Source organism: Delphinus delphis, chromosome 6 (assembly GCF_949987515.2).
Source record: "Delphinus delphis chromosome 6, mDelDel1.2, whole genome shotgun sequence".
NCBI classification, from domain to species: Eukaryota; Metazoa; Chordata; class Mammalia; order Artiodactyla; family Delphinidae; genus Delphinus; species Delphinus delphis.
The window spans coordinates 60,544,228-60,568,769 of NC_082688.1; positions in this window are offsets into that span (position 1 = coordinate 60,544,228).

Consider the following 24,542-nt stretch of genomic DNA (forward strand, 5'->3'; position numbering starts at 1 on the left):
ATACATAATTTTCTGCCAACAAATTTAATAAATTAGATAAAATGAATAAGTTTCTTGAGAAATACAATTTAAGAAAATTGACACAAGAGGAAATGGAAATTCTGAAGACCCCTATGTCTATTATGGAAATTGAATGTGCTAACATTTCCTCTAAATAAATCTCTAAGTCAATATTTTATTACTGGTCAACGTTATCAAAGAATAAATAACACCATGCTTACAAAAAATGTTTTAGAAAACAAAGGGAGAAATATCACTTTTATAGCTCATTTTATTAGGCAAGCATCACCCTAACCCCACAATTTGACAAGGATATTACAAAACAGAAAGAGCATGGGAATATAGATGTGAAACAATTTTACATCTTTTTTCAGGAATATAGAACAAATAGGAACTATCATAGTAATGCAAGCTTCATTTACTACGTCAAATGCATCAGCAAGCATCAACATATTAACTGAGTAAATGGAAAAATCACATGAATATTTTAAAGGATGAAAAAAAATAGAAAAATATCCTATAATTGAAGGACATGAGTTTCCATATTGAAAGCACACAATGGGTGCATAACAGCTATGGATAAAATTAGATTCACACTAAGACATATGGTAAAACAACACATTACTGTCTTTCAGCAGAAATTCTAGATAAAACACAATGTTACAAAAACTCAGAATGACTTTGGGCTTTTTGAATAGAATACTGAAAGTAAAAAGACAATGGAGGGGGACGGCTTCAAGATGGCAGAGGAGTAAGATATGGAAATCACATTCCTCCCCACAAATACATCAAAACTAATCTACATGTGGAACAACTCCTACAGAACACCTACTGAACGTTGGCAGAAGACCTCAGACTTCCCAAAAGCAGCCTCAGGAGCAGTGGGTTAAATCTCCACAATTAACTTGATGTACCCTGCATCTGTGGAATACCTGAATAGACAGCGAATCATCCCAAAATTGAGGCGGTGGACTTTGGGAGAAACTGTACACTTGGGGTTTGCTTTCTGCACCTAATTTGTTTCTGGTTTATGTTTACCTTAGTTTAGTATTTAGAGCTTATTATCATTGGTAGATTTGTTTATTGATTTGGTTGCTCTCTTCCTTTTTTTATTTTTTAATATATATATTTTCCTTTTTTTTTTTTTGTGAGTGTGTATGTGTATACTTCTTTGTGTGACTTTGTCTGTATAGCTTTGCTTTTGCCATTTGTCTTAGAGATCTGACTGTCCTTTTTTTTTTTTTTTAGTATAGTTTTAGTGCCTGTTATCATTGGTGGACTTGTTGTTTTTTTGTTTGGTTGCTCTCTTCTTTTTTTCTCTTCCCTTTTTTTAATTACATTTTTATCTTTAATAATTCTTTTCTAACTTAATCACTTTAATTCATATTATTTATTTCTTGTTATTTCTTTTCTCTCCCTTTTCTTCTGAGCCATGTGGCTTACAGGGTCTTGGTGCTCTGGCCAGGTGTGAGGCCTCAGCCTCTAAGGTGGGAGGGCCGAGTTCAAGATATTGGTCCACCAGAGACCTCCCGGCTCCATGTAATATCAAATGACAAAAGCTCTCCCAAAGACCTCCATCTCAATGCTAAGACCCAGCTCCACTCAATGACCAGAAAGGTACAGTGCTGGACACCCTATGCCAAATGACTAGCAAGACAAGAACACAAACCCACTCATTAAAAGAGAGGCTGCCTAAAATCATAATAAGTTCACACACACCCCAAAAAACACCACCAGACGTGGTCCTGCCTACCAGAAAGACAAGATCCAGCCTCATCCACCAGAACACAGGCACCAGTCCCCTTCACCAGGAATGACACACTGAACCAACCTTACCCACTGGGGGCAGACACCAAAAAAAACGGGAACTACGAACATGCAGCCTGTGAAAAGGAAACCCCAAACATGGTAAGTTAAGCAAAAGGAGAAGACAGAGGAACACACAGCAGATGAAGGAGCAAGGTAAAACCCCACCAGACCAAAAAACTGAAGAGGAAGTAGTCAGTCTACCTGAAAAAGAATTCACAGTAAAGATAGTAAAGATGATCCAAAATCTTGGAAACAGAATGGAGAAAATACAAGAAACATTTAACAAGAACCTACAAGAACTAAAGAGCAAACAAACAATGATGAACACACAACAAATGAAATTGAAAATTCTCTAGAAGGAATCAATAGCAGAATAACTGAGGCAGAAGAACAGAAAAGTGACCGGGAAGATAAAATAGTGGAAATAACTACCACAGGGCAGAATAAAGAAAAGAGAATGAAAAGAATTGAGGACAATTTCAGAGACCTCTGGGTCAACATGAAATGCACCAACATTCGAATTATAGGGGTCCCAGAATAAGAAGAGAAAAAAAAAGGGAATGAAAAAATATTTGAAGACATTACAGTTCAAAACTTCCCTAATATGTGGAAGGAAACAGTCAATCATGTCCAGTAAGTGCAGAGTCCCATACATGATAGATCAAGGAGAAACACGCCAAGACACATATTAATTAAACGATCAAAAATCAAATACAAAGAAAATTATTAGAAGCAGAAAAGGAAAAGCATCAATTAACATACAAGGGAATTTCCATAATGTTAACAGCTGATTTTTCAGCAGAAACTCTGAAAGCCAAAAGGGAGTGGCAGGACATAGTTAAAGTGATGAAAGGCAAAAACCTACAACCAAGATTATTCTCCTCAGCAAGGATCACATTCAGATTCGACAGAGAAATTAAAATCTTTACATATAAGCAAAAGCTAAGAGAAGTCAGCACCACCAAACCAGCTCTACAACAAATGTGAAAGCAACTTCTCTAGGCAGGAAACACAAGAGAAGGAAAAGACTTACAATAACAAACCCAAAACAATTAAGAAAATGGTAAAAGGAAAATACATATTGATAACTACCTTAAGGTAAAGGGATTAAATGCTCCAACCAAAAGACGTAGACAGGCTGAATGGACACAAAAACAAGACCCATATATATGCTGTCTACAAGAGACCCACTTAAGACCTAGGGAAACATACAGACTGAGAGTGAGGGGATGGAAAAAGATACTCCATGCAAATGGAAATCAAAAGAAAGCTAGAGTAGCAATTCTCATATCAGACAAAATATACTTTATTTTATAAAATAAAGACTATTACAAGCGACAAAATAGGACACTACATAATGATCAAGGGATCAATCCAAGAAGAAGGTATAACAATTGTAAATATTTATGCACCCAACATAGGAGCACCTCAATACATAAGGCAACTGCTAACAGCTCTAAAAGAGGAAATCAACAGTAACACAGTATTAGTGGGGGACTTTAAAACCCCACTTTCACCAATGGACAGATCATCCAAAATGAACATAAAGAAGGAAACATAAGCTTTAAATGATACATTAAACAAGATGAACTTAATTGATATTTATAGGACATTCCATCCAAAAACAGCAGATTACACTTTCTTCTCAAGTGCTTATGGAACATTCTCCAGGATAGATCATATCTTGGGTCACAAATCAAGCCTTGGTAAATTTAAGAAAATTGAAATCATATCAAGTATCTTCTCCGACAACAATGCTATGAGACTAGATATCAATTAGAGGGAAAAAAAGTCCTGTAAAAAATACAAACACATGGAGGCTAAACAATACACTACTAAATAACCAAGAGATAACTGAAGAAATCAAAGAGAAAATCAAAAACTACCTAGAAACAAATGACAATGAAAACACTATGATCCAAAACTTATGGGATGCAGCAAAAGCAGTTCTAAGAGGGAAGGTTACAGCAGTATAATCTTACCTCAAGAAACAAGAAAAATCTGAAATAAAAACCCTAACCTTACACCTAAGCAATCAGAGAAAGAAGAACACAAAAACCCCAAAGTTAGCAGAAGGAAAGAAATCATAAAGATCAGATCAGAAATAAATGAAAAAGAAATAAAGGAAACAATAGCAAAGATGAATAAAACTAAAAGCTGGTTCTTGGAGAAGATAAACAAAACTGATAAACCATTAGCCATACTCATCATGAAAAAAGGGAGAGGGCTCAAAACAATAGAATTAGAAACAAAAAAGGAGAAGTAACAACTGACAATGCAGAAATACAAAGGATCCTGTCAGACTACTACAATCAACTCTATGCCAGTAAACTGGACAACCTGAAGAAACAGACAAAGTCTTAGAAAAGCACAATCTTCCAAGACTGAAGCAGGAAGAAATAGAAAATATAAACAGACCAATCATAAGCACTGAAATTGAAACTGCGGTTAAAAATCTTCCAACAAACAAAAGCCCAAGACCAGATGGCTTCACAAGCAAATTCTATCAAATATTTAGAGAACAGCTAACACCTATCCTTTTCAAACTCTTCCAAAATATAGCAGAGGGAGGAACACTCCCCAAATCATTATATGAGGCCACCATAACCCTGATACCAAAGACAGACGAAGATGCCACAAAAAAAAAAAGAAAACTACAGGCCAATATCACTGATGAACTTACATGCAAAAATCCTCAACAAAATACTAGTAAACAGAATCCAACAGCACATTAAAAGGATCATACAACATGATCAAGTGGGGTTTATCACAGAAATGCAAGAACTCTTCAATATATGCAAATAAATCAATGTGATAAACCATATTAACAAACTGAAGAAGTAAAACCATATGATCATCTCAACAGTTGCAGAAAAAGGTTTTGACAAAATTCAACACTGATTTATGACAAAAAACCCTCCAGAAAGTAGGCATAGAGGGAATTTACCTCAACATAATAAAGGCCATAGATGACAAAGCCACAGCTAACATCATTCTCTATGGTGAAAAACTGAAGGCCTTTCTCTAAGATCAGGAACAAGACATGGATGTCTACTTTCACCACTATTATTCAACATAGTTTTGGCAGTCTTAGCCACAGCAATCAGAGAAGAAAAAGAAATAAAGGGAATACAAATTGAACTAAAGATGTCACTGTTTGCAGATGACATGATACTATATATAGAGAATCCTAAAGATGCTACCAGAAAACTACCAGAGCTAATCAATGAATTTGGTAAAGTAGCAGGATACAAAGTAATGCACAGAAATCTATTGCATTCCTATACACTAATGATGAAAAATCTGAAAGAGGAATTAAGGAAACACTGTCATTTATCATTGAAACAAAGAGAATAAAATATGTAGGAATAAACCTGCCTAAGGAGAAAAAAGACCTGTATGCAGAAAACTATAAGACACTGATGGAAGAAATTAAAGGCGATACAAACAGATGGAGAGGTATACCGTGTTCTTGGATTGGAAGAATCAACATTGTGAAAATGACTCTACTACCCAAAGCAATATACAGATTCAATGAAATCCCTATCAAACTACCAATGACATTTTTCACTGAACTAGAACAGAAAATTTCACAATTTGTATGGAAACACAAAAGACACTGAATAGCCAAAGTAATCTTGAAAAAGAAAAACAAAATTGGAGGAATCAGGCTCCCTGACTTCAGACTATACTATAAATCTACAGTAATCAAGACAGTATGGTACTGGCACAAAAATAGAAGTATGGATCAATGGAACAGGATAGAAAGCCCAGAGATAAACCCATGCACATAAGGTCACCTTATCTTTGATAAAGGAGGCAAGCATATACAAGGAGAAAAGACAGCCTCTTCAATAAGTGGTGCTGGGAAAACTGGACAGCTACATGTAAAAGAATGAAATTAGAACACTCCCTAACACCATACACAAAAGTAAACTCAAAATGGATTAAAGATCTAAATGTATGGCCAGACACTATGAAACTCTTAGAGGAAAACATAGGCAGAACACTCTATGACATAAATCACAGCAAGATCCTTTTTGACCCACCTCCTAGAGAAATGAAAACAAAACAAAAATAAACAAATGGGACCTAATGAAACTTAAAAGTTTTTGCACAGCAAAGGAAACCATAAACAAGACGAAAAGACAACCCTCAGAATGGGAGAAAATATTTGCAAATGAAGCAACTGACAAAGGATTAAGCTCCAAAATATACAAGCAGCTCATGCAGCTCAATATCCAAAAAACAAACAACCCAATCCAAAAATGGGCAGAAGAGCTAAACAGATATTTTTCCAAAGAAGACATACAGATTGCCAACAAACACATGAAAGGATCCTCAACATCACTAATCATTAGAGAAATGCAAATCAAAACTACAATGAGGTATCACCTCACATCAGTTAGAATGGCCATCATCAAAATATCTACAAACAATATATGCTGGAGAGCATGTGGAGAAAAGGGAACCCTCTTGCACTGTTGGTGGGAATGTAAATTGATACAGCCACTATGGGGAACAGTATGGAGGTTCCTCACAAAACTAAAAATAGAACTACCATACAACCCAGCAATCTCATTACTGGGCATATACCCTGAGAAAACCATAATTCAAAAAGAATCATGAACAACAACGTTCACTGCGGCTCTATTTACAATAGCCAGGACATGGAAGCAACCTACTTGTCCATCAACAGATGAATGGATAAAGAAGATGTGGCACATATATACAATGGAATATTACTCAGCCATAAAAAGAAACGAAATTGAGTTATTTGTAGTGAGTTGGACGGACCTTGAGACTGTCATACAGAGTGGAGTGTGTCAGAAAGAGAAAAACAAAACAAATAATTTATGCTAACACATATATGTGGAATCTAAAAAAGAAAAAAAAAGAAAAAAAAGATGGTCATGAAGAACCTAGGGGCAAGACAGGAATAAAGACACAAACCTACTAGAGAATGGACTTGAGGATACGGGAAGGGGGAAGGGTAGGTTGGGACAACGTGAGAGAGTGGCATGGACATATATACACTACCAAACGTAAAACAGATAGCTAGCGGGAAGCAGCCGCATAGCACAGGGAGATCAGCTAGATGCTTTGTGACCACCTAGAGGGGTGGGATAGGGAGTGTGGGAGGGAGGGAGATGCAAGAGGGAAGAGACATGGGAACATATGTATATGTATAACTGATTCACTTTGTTATGCAGCAGAAACTAACACACCACTGTAAAGCAATTATATTCCAATAAAGATGTTAAACAAAAAAAAAGACAGTGGAGTAATGGCACTATATTTCTGCAGAAATATCATTTTTTAACCTAGAATTTTAAATCCATCTAAGTTATTAATCAAGTTTAGAGCAGAATAAAAACATTTTTAGCTATGCAAGGACTATAAATATTTGTATCCTGTTATCCATGCAAAAGAGGCCTCTGGATAATATCTACCATCAAATGAGAAAGTAAAGTACAACAGAGTAAGATATGGAACATAGGAAACAAATAAATAGAATATAGGAAAGAATTAGAGGGAACCACCAATAAGAGATGAAAAGAGATCCCAGTGTGAAACATATGTACCAGACATAGAAGTTAACCATTCCAGATTGAATCTGTTTGACAAGATACAAATATTCTCACAACTGATCGACAACATTAACTTCTATATCTTTGCCAACCTTTTTTAGAACAAAACAAACAAACAAAAACTACTGGAAATTGTATTCCACAAAATAAGGAATTAACTGCTACATGTATAAAATCCAATCTTTATGAAGGGAAAAAAAACCTGAGAGTAGTTTTTTTTTTACTTAAAGAAGAAGCCATTGGAGTTAGGAATCAGTAAATTTCATGAAAGAAACAAATGGGCATTGACATATATTAATGCTCCATGTTTACAGTCAGTAATTTTGGATATTATGCAGATATTACCCAAATAATATTAAAAGGCTTGCTACTAAGGCTTCTTCCCAATTTTACTCACCTTGAAATAATAATTTTTCTACTATGGTAGCCACCAAAATTGTGGGCATGATATACTTTGATTTAAAAAAATTTAAAGGTATCAATAATTTTAGATCTATCATTCCTTAGAAGAGATTTGTTTGGATGACTTAAAAGCTGGATTTGAAGGCTAAGGTAACGTTCTATAACTGTATTTCCTTTGGAATACCCATTCCTCCTCCAGTTAGGAATTGGTAAGTTTTGATGAGTTTGAAGAAATTCAAGAATTATCGTTTTCACTCTTGCCCTGATGTTTTAAACTATCCTACTCTTGAATATTGTCAAATGATATTTTATAATCTATGTTGTTCCATGTAGTACTGGAATATGTATAGTCTTGCTACAAATTAGTGCATTACCAAAGTTTTTCCTGCTGCCTCTCGGTATTTTTTCCACCTTGGTAATACTTTGGTTATATTTACCTTTTTTTTCCTGTCTTTCATCTTTCTTTTTCTTTCTGCATCCCCCCACCAACTACATATTTCTTTTCAGCTAACTCCCTTTGCACTTACCCAAAAAGAGTTTTTACTGCTTTGTTCCCCCTTATATTTTACAATCTTTTCTTTTTTCTCATTTTCTTATTCTACCTTCTGGGGGTTTTTAACTTGAGATCCATAGACCTCCTAAGCTTGGATGGGCTTCAGGAGATCCAGAAGCACTCTGAAAATGAGTGCATTTTACCTGTGTTGAATGTGATTTTTTTTCTCAGTAGAGGGTCTCTAAAGTCTTAAAGAAGTAAATGAATAATCAGAAAATTATCAAGCAAACTTTATTACCTGTTTCATGTTTCCCCCTATGTTCCTGTCTAGTTTCTGGACACTTTCCTGTCACAGCAAACTTCTAGTGAAGCAGTTGTGTCTCTCTTCTTGTTTTCATATCCAGACTTTCTCTTTCTACTTTCATTTATAAAAAGGATGAAATGTTCTTCCTTAAGGAAATTCAATGTACTGGCAGGAGAGGAATAGCTTCCTGGCAGTGCCATATGGGAGGAAAAACAAACAAACAAACAAACAAACACAAAGCTTGAGTATCTCGCACTTGCTGATTCTCAGGAACACAAACTAGTAGGATGCTAAGCATTCCTGCTGCATCCATGTAATAAAGATAAAATGCATTCCACTGTGTTCCAATTTATTTAGAAGTTGAGAAAGAAGCCTTACAACTCTTAACCCACTACTATAAGTTATCTTAAGACATCAAAACATCCAAGAGAAAGCCAGCCATTCTTCCACAATTTCTCTGGAATAGACAATTATTACAGACTTTTCTCCTCTCTCTCTTCCCTCATGACGTTTTCTCTTCTTAAATACTTTTCCTCAGCACATTTTAAAGCTAATGAACTACTATTAATTTATTTTAAAAAAACAACTTAGAGGTAGTCTTTTGTATAAGATTTTTCCTCATTCAAATGTACTCTGATGACTACTTTTTACAGTCATATATACAATGCTTCATCATGGTTATGAGTGCCTTTTGGCAGGGACTGAGTCTAACTCATCTTTGTATGTCCCACTATCTGTAAGTGCAGACTGTTTGTAGATACTCAAAGTACATAGAAAGAATGAATAGATGAGTATATTTATAAATTACATTTAAGTTTAAATGATTTATTTTAATTTCACAGTCACTTAAATATTAAAGCCAACTAATTCTTTTTATAAGATTCATTATTTGAATTGCTTGATATAGATCAATGTGAAAATAAAAGTGCTTCTCAAATTGTGTGCAAGATAACAGCAAAAGGTGTTCCAGAAGAAATACACACACAGCACATTAAAAACTTTTGATAGTCCTTTACCAAAGAAATTAATTTAATTTCACATTTCCACAGGCATTAACTTTTGGGACAACTACGATATTTTAATTGTCCCAGAAGAGAAGTATTCCACAGAAACCATTAGACAACTCGGGGAAGTCACAGACCAGATACTAAATATTGTACTTCATTTGATCTATAGAGATAACAGAATTAAAAACATTGATCCTGAATATCATTTCATTCCAATATCCACACTTTTTAAAGAATATAAAATGTCATCAAAGCCGACCATACAAAGAAATTACAAAAGTGAAAATGAAGAACTGCAAAACTCCACATCTAACCCACATATACAGAAAAACAAATAAAGGTATTACAATATTATTTGTAATCATTTACATTCAAAATGGTTAGTAGAGAGAAGCTGAATCTTCTTTTTCATTCAAAAGTTTTATCTTGACTCCAAGCTGTTGAGTCGGAATGGTCAACATACAAAAAATAAAAGTAATTTAGAATAAGAGTGAAATCCCATAGTATTTGGGGAGAATTAAATGTCCTTGAAAATATCATTGGACTGAATTTAAATCTTATGATATACTAAATAGAAAAGGGGAAAACAAAGGAGATCTCTATTAGTATTGCTGAACAATACTAATAGAAATTTCCACTGAAATTAATACTTTGCTGGGAGGGAATTACAGAACATCATCATGATATTTTAATTGGTTTATTAATTCAAGAAAGCAAAATGCAAAGATGAATTTTATTTGTGAGGATGCTGTGTAATGAAGGCAAGCTGGAAAATAAACATATCAAAAAATCACATACAGACTGCAAAAGGGAGATGCTTTAACATTGGCCGTAAGACTTCTCCCATCTACGTTCTCACATTGCTTTCGGGATTTGACCTTATGAGACTCTATCTGCTTTCTGATGTGGGCAATGGGCAAACTGCTGGCAAGGCACTATCAATGTTCCTTCTGAAAAATCAACAATGACAGGCTTTCCCTAGTCTTGCCTGTGCTCACTGTCCATGTCTCCAAAACTAAACCACTTAATACAAACAAAATGTCTTCTCATGTTTAGACCCGTAGAAAGTATACATTAGCTATAGACTAGAAATCATCCCCAGGGAAGATGCTTTTGTTTGCTATATGAATTTTTGCCTGCAGAAATATGTAATAGTCATTTTGGTGATTCTGATTTCTGTGAAATTCAAAAATGGGTGCTGCAGTGCTAACTCTTTATACTGACATTTACTGAGAAGAGCTGAGGCTCTGGACTCGGGATCTTTTAACACCTGAGAACTACCATTTACAAGCTGTGCACTTTAGAAAATTATTAGGTATGTTTAAAATGCAGTTGCCTGCCTCATTTGAAAAATCAAGCTCATGATAGCTATCACATAGTACTTGTTTAAGGAGTATCCATGTATGTACAGTACATCCCATGGAACTGGGACTTAGAAAGTGTTAAAAATAAGTTTCTATTTCTCCCCTTTTAAAATCATTATCAGCCCAATATCTCTTTTTCGTGGAAGTCATTTGCTTTCTGATCCTTGTAAACTAGTCTATATCCACAATCATTATGAATTATTCCATATAGAGCTAATAAGTACACACATATCCACATATTGAAATAGGCAATATGAAGTTGTTAATGTCATCCTCAGCAGTGTTAGCAGTGGTTAGCAATGTGGACATTACAAGCAGGGAAAAAAGGGCATGTTTTCTCACAGGGCTTAGCCAGGGTCTTTGGAAATGTTCTGCTACCATTACCATCTCACTACTGATCAGTCAAGGAAAAGGATGACATTCAGCCTAGAAAATCACTAGCATAGATCAGTGTGACAGGAGGTGAGTAGTCTCTAGAAACTTGATGCATTGAACAACTTAATTCAAGGAAAACAGAGTAGGATTGTTTAATAAGAACTTGGCTTACTCTACTGTCAGATGCTTCTAGAAAAATAAATGCTCTTTACTGAAACCTAAAGATATGAATACATTTTCAGCCATTTTTCTTTGCCCTAAAGTAAAGAGACCTGTATAGAATATGAAAACAGAAAACATTATTAAAATCACAATGGTGCTATGACAGAAGTACTAATTTGGGGGGAACATGGGAAATTTTCTTTTAGAAATATAACTTTAGTGATCTTTCAGAAACATGATTAGCAAAGGGTACATTAATTTTCTGAATGTGTATTTCAGGATATATATGTATTTAAATGTTAATACATTTGACCTACACAATGCCTGAGTAAAACAATAGGTCTGTTAGTAATAATTTCTCAGATTTAGTTTTGTTATAAGAATGCAGAAAAAGTTAAGAGTCTTAATTCACTTTATGTTTCTTAGTAATTTTCTGACAATATACTCAAGACACCACATTTACTTAGACATTGTTTATAAACTATTTCAAAGGACAAAAGTGGAAGAAAGACAATAGCACAATTTTGTAATTTACTCATGTAATATCAAGTGTATGTGGCATGGAAATATTGTTTCATAGCTATTGAAAGAAACTAAAATGGTCTTCATTTCTAGCCATAGATGCTAAACAGAAGGGGATTTTATAAAGCTTTCATAAAACATAGAGTAAGCTTAAAACTGCTTATATTGCTTATGCATTCAAAATATTGGAAAGTTTAACTATGAAGGTTGTAAGTTTAAGCATATTGTAAACATATACTTTATAAAATAAAACTGCTACATGATTCTTTAAAATGTAGTCCTTAGGATCTGAATACTATAGAGATTTGATGCCCACAGTCTTCAATCATGAATGGGCTATATTCTGAAAGTAGAGATATTTCTAAATATGTCTCCTACAAAATTATAACCTAATTAAATATACATTTTGTGCCTGTTTCTTTCAATATTGAAGAATAATTCTATGCAAACTGAAATATAATTGAATATTTTTGTGATCATAAATTCATAGTCCAGCTAGAAGTCCAAGTATTTAAAATGACACTTGATTCTTGTCTTTCTCAAGAAATATCCCACATATCCTGTTGTCTCTACCTTCAAAATATATCTAAAATTTTTACCATTTTCATTACTACAATACTGGCCCTAGCCACTATCATCTTTTGGCTGTGTTTTTCCTATATTCCAACCTGTATTATTCAGCTTTGATGAAACAACAAACAACCTTACAAATATCATTGATTTTCAGCAACAAACATTTATTCTTGTTTACATTTTATGGGTGATTAGTGGTGCCTGTAGCTCTACTGGGCTCTCCTAAACTTTTTGGGCCTTGCTTGCCTTGTTGTGGTACAGCTGGGAACGGGCTTTACATTCTTTTATTTTAGCATCAAGGAAGAAGGAACAGTTACTATCTTTGGCTTGCCGATTTCATGGAAGATGACAGCAGCCTGAGGACAGAGTCGGTGTGTTGACTGGACAAAGTCTAACTATACACATGTGCACTTAAAGCTTCTACTTAAATGTGGCAAAAGTCACATCTGCTCATGTTCAAAGTAGGTCTATTGCTAAGCCCACAGCCAATGCAATGGGAAAGTATATATTTTAGTTATATGAAGAAATTATAAAAGCCAGTAATGATCAAATAAATGTGAAAAAATAATATAATCTATCATTTCTCTAAAACAGTATCTCTGCATTTACCCTTGTTATATCTGAGGGTGGGGTTTTGTTTCTTGTTTCGGGGTCTTTTCTCAAAACATTATCCAAATAATCCTATTAAAGTAGAAGTCAGATCATATCTCTCCTCTGCCTAAAATTGCCCAGTGACCTCTTACCTAATAAGTGAAATACAAAGTCATTACAATATCCTGCCTTATCTTCTATTTTCTCTTACCATTGCTCTCTTTGCCAAGAGGCTAGTTTTGGGACACAGCTAGCACCATCCTATCTTGGTGCCATTGCAATTTCCCGTGTGTTCCCATGGCTTCTTCCCTTACCTACTTCAGGTCTTTATTTAAATATCTACTTCTCTGTGAGGGCTTGATTCACTATTTTATTTAAAATTTTAACCCTCTCCCTGAGCTATCTTAGCTCAACCTTTAAGTTTTTTCTTCTGAATTAAAAAAAATACTTTTGGGGTATGTGCTCCAAATCACTTGTTTAGAGGAGGACTGGCAACTACTAATAGTCTCTCCAAGAGTAAGTTCAGGGGGGTAGCTGTAGTTCCCCAAGGCAAAACTGGCATATAACTTAACAGAGAAACCTGAGCGGATGATGGGCAAAAGCAGATGCTGCAAACTGCATTCAAATTATTTTATGCCCAAATAGTTTTAATTCTTCATTTACTGCAACATAATTTTGAACAAATAAGTATCTTCTGAAAATTACAGGTATAATTAAAATAGAAATTTTCAGTAAGTGACATTTAAAGTTTCTCTTTATTCAAAATGTATTTAGGAATGCACAGACTAAATCTATGGCCTAAGTGACTTAACTATGTGATGCCTACACTACCACAGACAGTCAAGAGAACAGAAGGTCAGTTCAGCTCTTAGTTCAGCCCATGATTCAGCACCACCAGTTTATGTGCTCACAAAGCTTACATGTGCCATATGCTCAGCGAGATCACCCCCTCCTTGAATCTAGCCTCATTCCCCAAGGGCTGTCAAGTGGGAGGGCGTGGTAAAGTCATCTGGGCTACTATTACAATGGTGAGGAAAGGGATAAGGAAGATACAGTGAAAGCTTCTTTATCTCAGATGCAAGAGCAGCAAGTAAAGTGAGCACTCCAAGGTGGATGCAAGCACTTTGCTGTAAAAGTGAATTTGTTGGGATGTATATGAAACTCTTTTAAACAGCTGAGCTGGTTTATGTAATTCAATCAAAATTATATGTCTTAAATATTAACAAGACACAATTGAGGAGCACTGAGGGTGGCTAACTACTGATGGCTGATATACCAAAAATCAGTCATCAATGCTGATAACTATATATATCCCTACCTTTGTCCTTGTTTCCATCTCCCTTGTTGTACTTTCATTTTAAAGAATCAGAGCCTCTAGCTTCACACTGACTGCTCACACCTTATCTCTCAGATATTGTCTCTCAAAACAACATTTTAGGGTCAAGATTGTTTTGCATTCTCAACTAAACTTTAATTTCTATGCACACAGGATAAAGTCTGTATTTATTCACTACTATTACTCCCAGAATCTAGCAGTAGATATTCAAAAACTATGAAATAAAAAAGTAATTAAAAAAAAGAAAACACAAATAACCAAGAAAAAGGATATGGTACCAGACAGTGCAATAGTTAAACCCAGTGGTCAAAGACTAGCTTTGCCAGTAACCCAATGATGCTAATTCAGAGCTCACCTATTAAACTATATACTACAGCACAGTGTTACTTCAAAGTGTGAACTAAAGAACCATAGTTCCTTAAAATAGTGATAGGTATAACAAAAAAAGTGTTCCATGGTCAAAATGTTTAGAAGACACTGAATAAAATTCAATAAAATAGGGGAAAAAAACAACAAATGAATGAATGATAAAATAGAAAGGGAAGTGAATTTGCCCTATTTTTTTTATTCCTAGGAACCTGCTAATGAAAATGATTAATAATAATCCCAGACTAATTGTTACTACATTATACAATTTCATGTGTTCTCTGCTGCTCCAGGCAACGTATATCTTCCAAGTGTCCCCTTTATTTCACTTAACCAAAAGAATGAGTGAAGTGGGAATCACATTCATTATGAAAATTTCGAGGGTAGGGAGACATTTTTATTTTAAATATTGCACGTAACACACCACCACTGGCGGTTGTCAAATGTTTCAGTCAAAGAAAGACATCAAAGACAAACTCGAACACACACAAATGAAATGTAAAACAACTTACCACTGTACTGAATTACTGTTAATGGGTCTTACTAACACAGCTATAAAAAGAAACGCAAAACTCCATATATCAACTTCAAATGAATCCTAGGGAAAACTACAGCAACGTTTGGGACGGTGGTTGGGGAAGTGGTGGCGGTGAGGGTATATGTATATATATGCACGTGTATGTATTTTGTGCCTGTCTGTCCAACCAAAACATATCACCCTGCTCAAGTTTAAAATTAAAATCATTCATTATAAAAGAATATTTTTACAGTCTTAACAGAATAAAGAAGAAATCCAGCTTTGTACGCTGGCCAAAGTCTTTCAAGCACAATTTTAACGAGAAAAAATATAAAAGGATATCTGTGAATTCTGAAAGATTGATTTGAAATTTCTTTTGCATTCTCTAGCCTTGCTCAATGACTGTGTTTTGTTAAAACTGTCTGCTGAGCTCTGATGACTCCTGGTCACTGGAATATGTTGTTAACTGACCTGTTGGAAGTACTAGTGCTCGCAGCTAATGCATTCTTGGAGCTGCACAGTATGAACACAGCAGGTGTAAAGTAAAAGCAATAATAAAAAATTGAACAGACTTAAGTGCTATGATTATTACTGTAGGCCAGTTTTTATCATCCCTTTTGAAAGTGTACTTGAATTTCCTGCATCTAAAAGTATTGATAGCAATATTACCCTCATAATTTCTTTCTTAGTGATGGGAACTACATACCATATTTTTTTTAAAAAGCAAGTAATATTTGAAAGGACTTTCCCAGAGAGGGGAGAGTGTAGACTATTAAATCTACAAATGAAATTATCTGAAGATTCTGAGAAGATTTCCTCAAATAACCTAGTAACAGGCTAGCAAAATCCAATATAGCGATGGCTGAGATTTTTAACATCAGCTTTCCTCTAGAGAATTTGTACCCATTGATAAGTTTTGCATCCTTATCAGTAAAAGGAGGACAAGAGTTTGTTTTAGAGGTAGAAACTCTAAGTGCAGCAAGGTTTTGCATTGATGGTTGGAGAGTAGAAAGATGGTAGTCAAATTCTACGTTCAGCAGTCCTTTAGTTATGCAAGACTGTGTTTTGAGATTAAAGTAAATTCATCTCTATCTCTACCTAGACAGATAAAAATAGATATACATATTGATGGAGATGTAGAGATAGAGACAAAGACAGAGATAGATATAGAGATATACTACCTGGTAGCAGGTTACAAATATGGATTTATTAAACCCAAATTATTGTAAGTAAATAATACATTTTACTTATTTACAGAAAAAAATGTTTTCACAAGTTAACGTTAAAATCTGTGTCTCCTTTAGTAATGTTTAAGAGATGAAAGCTTTAAAATTAGTAGGAAGTGCAAATTGTATATGTACCTGAAATCTTTACAAAAGGGTGTCCACACTGACATATCATACATCTGTATAACCTTATAATCTTGTGCATACTTTTTTTCCCCTACACCCTGCATCTGATCCATCAGCACATTCTGTAACTTTAAAATGTATTTAGAGCTAAATCACTTTCACCCCTCTATTAACACTGCTCTGGCCGTTACTGGGCTACAGCCACCTACCTTGATCTCTCATTTAAATTACTGCCACGGCCTCCTAAATGATCACTGCTCTGCACCATATTGATTTATTTTAATAGAGCATCCACGGTGATACCATTAGATCTTGTCAGTTTTGAACTCAAAACATTCCAGTGGTCCCTGTGTGATTCAAAGTGAAGGCTAGGTCTTTATAACACTCTACAGGGCACTACATAATCTCTCCTTGCCCCAGTACACATGTGATCTCCTTTCTTAATATTGTTCCTCTCCATCAGTGTTCCAGGCACACACACCTCTTTGCTGTTCTTCAAATATGCCAGTCACAGTCCTACCTCAAGACTTTCACACTTGTTATTCATTCCGTCTGGAGTGTTCTTCCTCTGGTAACAGTTTTGCTAGCTTTCTTTAAATCGTTTCTCCCATATCGTTATTTAAGTGTAACTTCCATTGCCCGCTCTATTTAAAAATCCACCCCTTCACTACTTCCTAATCTTCTTTTTTATTTCTTCCTTCTTAGCACTAATGAGTGCTAATATATTGTTTATTATTTATCTTTCTAAATAGAATGTAAGAAATATATTTTTGTATGTTTTGTTCACTGCTTTATTGCAGAGTCTAGTACAGTATGTGACACACAGAAAGCAGGTGCTCAATAAATATTATTTTAATATTTATCCTAGATATGGGAAATATTTATTTGTAAATCATAAGATTTTAGAGATGGAAAAATCTCAGGTGCCCCTTTCTTCCAGAATTCTCATTTTATGGAAAGGATACTGAAAATAAAATGTTAAGCATCTTTTCCAAAATCGATTAAAGTCAGAAGCTGGAATGGACGTTAGAATTTTTTGTTGTTTTTATTCTTCAAGTGATTATATTTCTTATATATTACTAATACCAAGATATTAGTTATAAATTTTAAGGGATAAAATATGCAATATAATTTTAAAGAACAAAATATGTTCAAGAAAAAATAAGCATATAAAAGTAATATTCCTAAGAGACTGTGAAATCTCAGTTAATGACATTAAAGTTATCTATAATTAGAATAGAAAAAGATCTAGAGTCATAGGATATCACAAGTCAATTACAAATGAGAAACACTACAATGTGAGTGAAAAAATGTACAGTACAAGCACACATTATACTGGAAAATACTGTAATTGAAAAATGATCACCTCATTGTATACTCAACACTGGTCAAATCCTTATTAGAATAATATCTTCAATTCAGAGCTCAGAAGCAAAATGGAGATGTGGACAAATTGAAGTGTGCTCAGTTGAGAGCTACAGAGATAATTAAAGTGCTGGGAAATTTGGCCTCTGGGGATAGGTTAGAGTAACTTGGATTACTGAAACTGAATCAAAGATGGTTGAGGTGATATTAGATAATAGTTACCAAACGTAAAATAGTTATATTTTAAAGAATGAGAGTCAGCTGTCAGTTTCTCCATTGGGAATTAAGAAAAGGGTCAATGACATTTCTCTGCAGCATGCTGAAATTAGGTTAACTGTAATGAAACTTTTCTTTATATGGGAAAATTATTAAATGAGAAGATGTTACTGAGAAAACTATTTTCATCTGGTAGTCTAAAATTGCCTATGGCTTCTCAATGTTCAAGACTGATTAAATCTTCCCTTTGTTGTGGATATAGATGAAGTAACAAAGCAAATTCTCTCCTGGTCATTTCATGTATGGTTCTCATTAATTGCTCCAATTCTTCTTGAAATAATGTTTGATTATGATTTAATCACAATTTCATTTTGCACAGATATCTTGGTCAGATTACTTTCGGCAGTAATCTAATTTAATATCACTGAATAATGTTTGGGTAAAAATGTTATGAGATTCTCACAATCACTAATATATAAAGACTCTTGCAATATCTTCCCAAATTGTTTTACCTTCTGCTCCTCCTCCCCAGAAGTCCCGTCTATTAAACTCCATCCTACATCCTAGCAAAGGAATTAATTCCTTCTTCTAGCATAGCTCTGATCATGATAATGGTAAATTTTTGCTAAGAAGAAAAACACGTGCACATTACCTATTTGCACATCCCTGTTTTCAGGGGAATAAAGGCTCTACTTACCTCTTGCACTTTAATCCTAGTATAATACGTCTCTATGTTGGACACCATTTTCCTTTGATAAACTGTCCTATAGGTTATACTGACCTGTTTCTTTTTTATGAAATTTTATAGGCTGCATTTTGAAAGAGCAGAACTTAATTCACCTCATCACTGATCATTTTATATTCCTTGTCCTCTCAGCCACCTGGTGTACCCTTTAAAACATCATGCAGATGAGTATGCCTTCACAGGGACAACTCTGTGACTTTGGTCTGAATGATTCCCACAGTCCTCTGGGAAGGAATGTGATTGACAGTATCTTCTAACTCTAGCTATCTGTACTGCTCTAAAGATAGGGATTGCCTATGCATTCTGTCATTTGAAGTTGAAAAGAAATAGCTCAATAACAGCCTCTGGGAATATTGTTTTCTCAGCAAAAACAGATTGTTTCTCTTTAAAGTCTTTTCCAATTTTCTCTTTCCAAAATCTATTCCATATTGTTTCATGACTTCCTAGCAAAAAAACAATATATAAATAACATTTAAAAAATTTTTTACCAAAAATTCCCTTTTCATTATTGAGGTATTTAAATTTTCCTTCTCAATATTTTAGGTAGATATTGCTACCATAAACATACACAAAAATCGTAGTTTCAATGTATAAAATGATAAAATAAAGTGGTTTAAAAATTATTCACAATTTTATAACAACAATAACACTGTAAAAATGGGGATTTATATTTTGAGAGAAAAATTATATAATATAAATGAAATTTAAATAAATGAATAATTTTTAAAAGTTCACTTTAACCAAAATAAGATGGTTTTTCAAGCGATCTTTTATAATTCATCATCTCCAATATTTAACATATAGTGAGCCTCTTTCCCTATGATTAAGTCCAAATTTATTCTGTTTTAACTGCTGCATAGTATTCTACTGTTTTGGTATAAGGTTGTCATGTATAGTTGTGTAGATTTTCCACTGATCAAGGGTCCCTTACTGATGGGACAAGTGGAGCTGAAATTTAGTCCATACAGCCTTTACCCAGCTCTATAATCACTTGTGTCTGGCCAGAGGAATTGTCTTTTTTAATTAACACAAATTATCCATATGGGTAGCAATGGTCCTGTAGTTTTAACTGAAAAGTTTTACAAGTGCCTAGTTTAAAATATTAAATAACTCAACAAGGCTTATAACCAAATACAGCAGTATACCTGTCCCAAATCTTCTCATCCTTAATTTCTGATACGTAGTACTATCATGCAAGAAATATTCCAGAATTTACATCCACATTTATCAGTAAGATATTTATACCCATATATTAATTTTTCAGTTTCATATGTTATCTACTGAATTCCTACTATGAAAAAAAAGGAATTTCCTTTTCTTACTGTCAACCACACCAATTCCACTATGCCAAATGTACACACACAGTGTTCCCAATAAAATTACTCAAATATTTTTACTAGATCAATATTTAATGTCCATATGGTTATGACTACATACATTGTATTCATTATTAAAGTGGTATTTTATACTTCTAATCTATTTCCTTTTTCATGAAGCTTTTTGCTTTAACTGCACTTAATAATTATTTTGTTTATTTGCTTATATGTGGTTAAAGGTTACTTGCTATTAATTCATCCCACAACTCTCCTCCAGAAGTATAACTATAATTTCATTATGTTCACACATCACATATTTTACTGGCTTAATTTTTTCCTTAGATAAATAATTCTTGAAGCTCTCTCCTTTTCTTCTCCAGTCTGGAGTCTGTTCTTTAATCCTGCAGGATACCCATTACTTTGTCACCTTGGGATCTCCATTCAGCCTCATCAGAGAGATGTTCCCATTAACTCCTTCCTGCATTGGATCCCTGTTTTCTGATTTTCATTTTTTCCTTATTCTTGCTTTATGGCTTAATTTTAATGGACGCATATCCTACAGTAGGTCATTGAAAATAAATTGAAAACAAGTAAATTTCTTGAGGTCTTGGATGCCTGTAAATAAAATGAGAATGGTAGCTAATGCTTTTAAGAACTTCCTAACTGTCAGCGACTGCTCTCTGCATTTTATACTTATTTACTTGTTTAGTCCTCAAAACAACACTGAAATAGGGTTGATCATTATTTCCTGGGGAAAAAAGAAATTTAAGAAATTTAAATTTAAACCCTAAATCATGGAGAGGGTTGTCATACCACCATATAAATGCTTGAAATCAGGCTTCAGAATCCATAACACTACATAACAACTCAATAGGGACTTCCCTGGCTGTCCAGTGGTTAAGACTCCGCACTTCCAGTGCAGGAGGCAAGGCTTTGATCCCTGGTCGGGGAACTAACATCCCACATGACGCGTGAAATGGCCAAAAAAAAAAAAAAAAACCGAAAACTCAATAGCATTATTCTACCACCACATGTGATGAATAATTACAATTGATAAAGAATTCTATCTTCTAATGGCACCAATAAATTTATTTACTCCTTTTTCACTGTTTCATTCTACTTTTCACTGTTATCTCTTTCTATTGTTTGGATGTTGGATATCTTATGTGGGTCATCTAATGTTGTTATTTTTTCCCAGGTATTTTCCATTTCTGTTCTGGGAAGTTTTGTTAACTTTATTTTTCAGTACCTTTATTGAAATTTTAATTTTTCTTAACATTTTATTTTTCAAAAATTTTTTTCTCCATTGTTCTCAGCCACTTTTTCTTGATCCACGAACACACTCCCTTTCCTCATTTTTTTTTCTTTTTTTTTTTTTTTTGTGGTACGCGAGCCCCTCACTGTTGTGGCCTCTCCCGTTGCGGAGCACAGGCTCCGGACGCAGAGGCTCAGCGGCCATGGCTCACGGGCCCAGCCGCTCGGCAGCACGCGGGATCCTCCCGGACCGGGGCACGAACCCGCGTCCCCTGCATCGGCAGGCAGACCTCCAACCACTGCGCCACCAGGGAAGCCCTCCTCATTTTTATATATGTATAGACTGTTGGGCTTCTTTGTATGGTGATCAGGTTGAACTGTTTCTTAGGGGAACTTCAACTGTCAAAGTCTGTACATCTCTCAGTTTCCCTGGAGGGGAATTATTTAATATCCTGCCTATAGGTTACAAGCCCAGCAGCCAGTGTTCTCAGAGCTGAGTAAGAGAAGTGGTTTTACTATACTCTATATTGGCCTTCACAGGTCTCTGAGTTTCCACTTAGTATCTTCATCCTCATCTATGCCTGGTGCCCCCATGTCCAGATCCATGCCTGGCTCAACCTCTTCAGACAGCTAAACTTCAGTTCCATAAAGTGATTGTTTCTTTTACAGATTTTTAAGCATTTCTTTTCATCAGCCCCAGTAGCAACCCGCTTTCAGAGATGCCTGTATACAGAGACAGTATTTCCGAGTATTTGAGCCTATTAAATGGGCTCTTAAATGTAGAGTCATACTATACAAAACATCACTGTTACTCTTTTTGGTTTTGTTTCAGACAATGTTATCAAATACCAAAAAAATTCTTAATATCTTCCAAAACTGAAAATTTTCAGTATCACAAAAGATATAAGTATATAACAGTGCGTTCACTGCTAAGTCTAAACCTAGAATACAAACGTAGTTTACGTATTGTGATAGAATATTTTTCTTACATATATCCAGGCCTGACCTGAGAAGTTAGACATATATGAGGACCTACCCTTCTAAGAGATAAATAAGGTTTCAATCTTATTGATTAGAAGCATGCATTTTGAAATCACTGAAACAATAGCATTTGCCAAGTTACCCATGCTATGTGTAAGATAAAATAAATTCTGCACAGTAATCTCCACTTGGAGGATTCTGCAGGTACATACAAGGTGGAAAAATTCATGTCTTCCGACACACTATGCCATTTATTCTGAACAAGGAGTAAGTATGTTTCACTCACTACAGTTTCTGCAAAATGGCAAAGGTGTAGAGAAAATTGTGAAGTTTTTTTTTCATTTGTTTGTTTTGTGTTGTTTTAAATAGGAAACCTTAACTACTATCACTAATGATAGCTTTCTTTGCCATGTGATATTTATGGTGAATACTTATTTTCTAGTTTGATAATCCAAAGTATTTGAAATGTAAAGATACCTATGATTTTCAAATGCATTTTGATGTTTAAAGACTATAATCAAAATAAATATTTTCCTTAAAATGTTTTCTTTAATTGTATGTATTTTAATCCCTTAAATATAAAATAATTGACAAATAAGCCTACTAAATCAACACAGCTCAATATCTTTTCAAGTCAAGGTTGAGAGACATGCAAGTACAAAGTCATCCGTTAGGCCAATAGTTCTCAAACTTGAGGGAGCATAGAAATCAACCAGAGAGCAAGTTAAAGGTCCAAATTACCAAGCTTCTCCAGCAGAGATTTTGGTTCAGTTTCTCTAGGATACTGTGCTTTTCCAAGGATACAGATTGTTTCTGATGCAGCTGGCATCTAATCTTAGTTTGAGATACACTGGAGTAGGGTGTAAATTACATTATAGCAGATACTGTGTCATAATTTGGTTCTCCCAAGCGTTGACCTTAGATTAAGATTCAAATGGGAGCAGTGGCCAGCTGAAGCCTAATCCCTTAGGGAAGTTCTGAGAAATTCTACAACATAAGTGCCTTAATGTTATCCCACTGACAGGGAAAGGGAACTGGGGTATTTATATAGTAACTCCAGAGAGTCAATGGTAAAGACCACTCCTGAGAGTTGATTTCTCTTCACTCCCAGTCCACTTGGGCAGGGTAGCTGGGTTGTCTACAGTTCTGGTATAGTGATCTTCAGCACAGATGCAGACTGGCATGTGGAAGTCACACAGAGCACCTACTAGTAATGCCTGAGCACCACAGACCAAGCACTGACAGTGTCTACCACAAAACTGGCTCTGCATATTTATACCTCTCTCCTTAGTACCTGCAACATAGTAGTCAATAAATAAGTATTTTTGAAATAAATAACAATGAATAAATGAAAGATAAATGACACAGCTTGTAAGTGAGAGATTTATATTATGCTCAAATAAAATGGGATGAGTGATTAAGGCAAAATGCTAAGCCCTGATAGCACGGGATTCTGGGTAGTGGAATTTGAAGTCAGGAAGTTTTCCTCTTTATGTGATTTTCATCATATTAATGTGTACCATAGAACTGTTTGTTCTGTATTGGAACCTCTTCTCACCCATTCCTTTTAAGAAACTCCTTTGGAAATATTTTTTCTAGATTACTTTTTTTTTTTTTTTTTTTTTTTTTCCCGGTACGCGGATCTCTCACAGCTGTGGCCTCTCCCATTGCGGAGCACAGGCTCCGGACGCGCAGGCTCAGCGGCCATGGCTCACGGGTCCAGCCGCTCCGCGGCATGCGGGATCCTCCCAGACCGGGGCACGAACCCGCGCCCCCTGCATCAGCAGGCGGACTCCCAACCACTGCGCCACCAGGGAAGCCCTCTAAATTACTCTTAATAGGAAGATGCAACAGAGTTTAATGGAAAGCTTTATGTTACAACACAAATATTGGCTATAGTG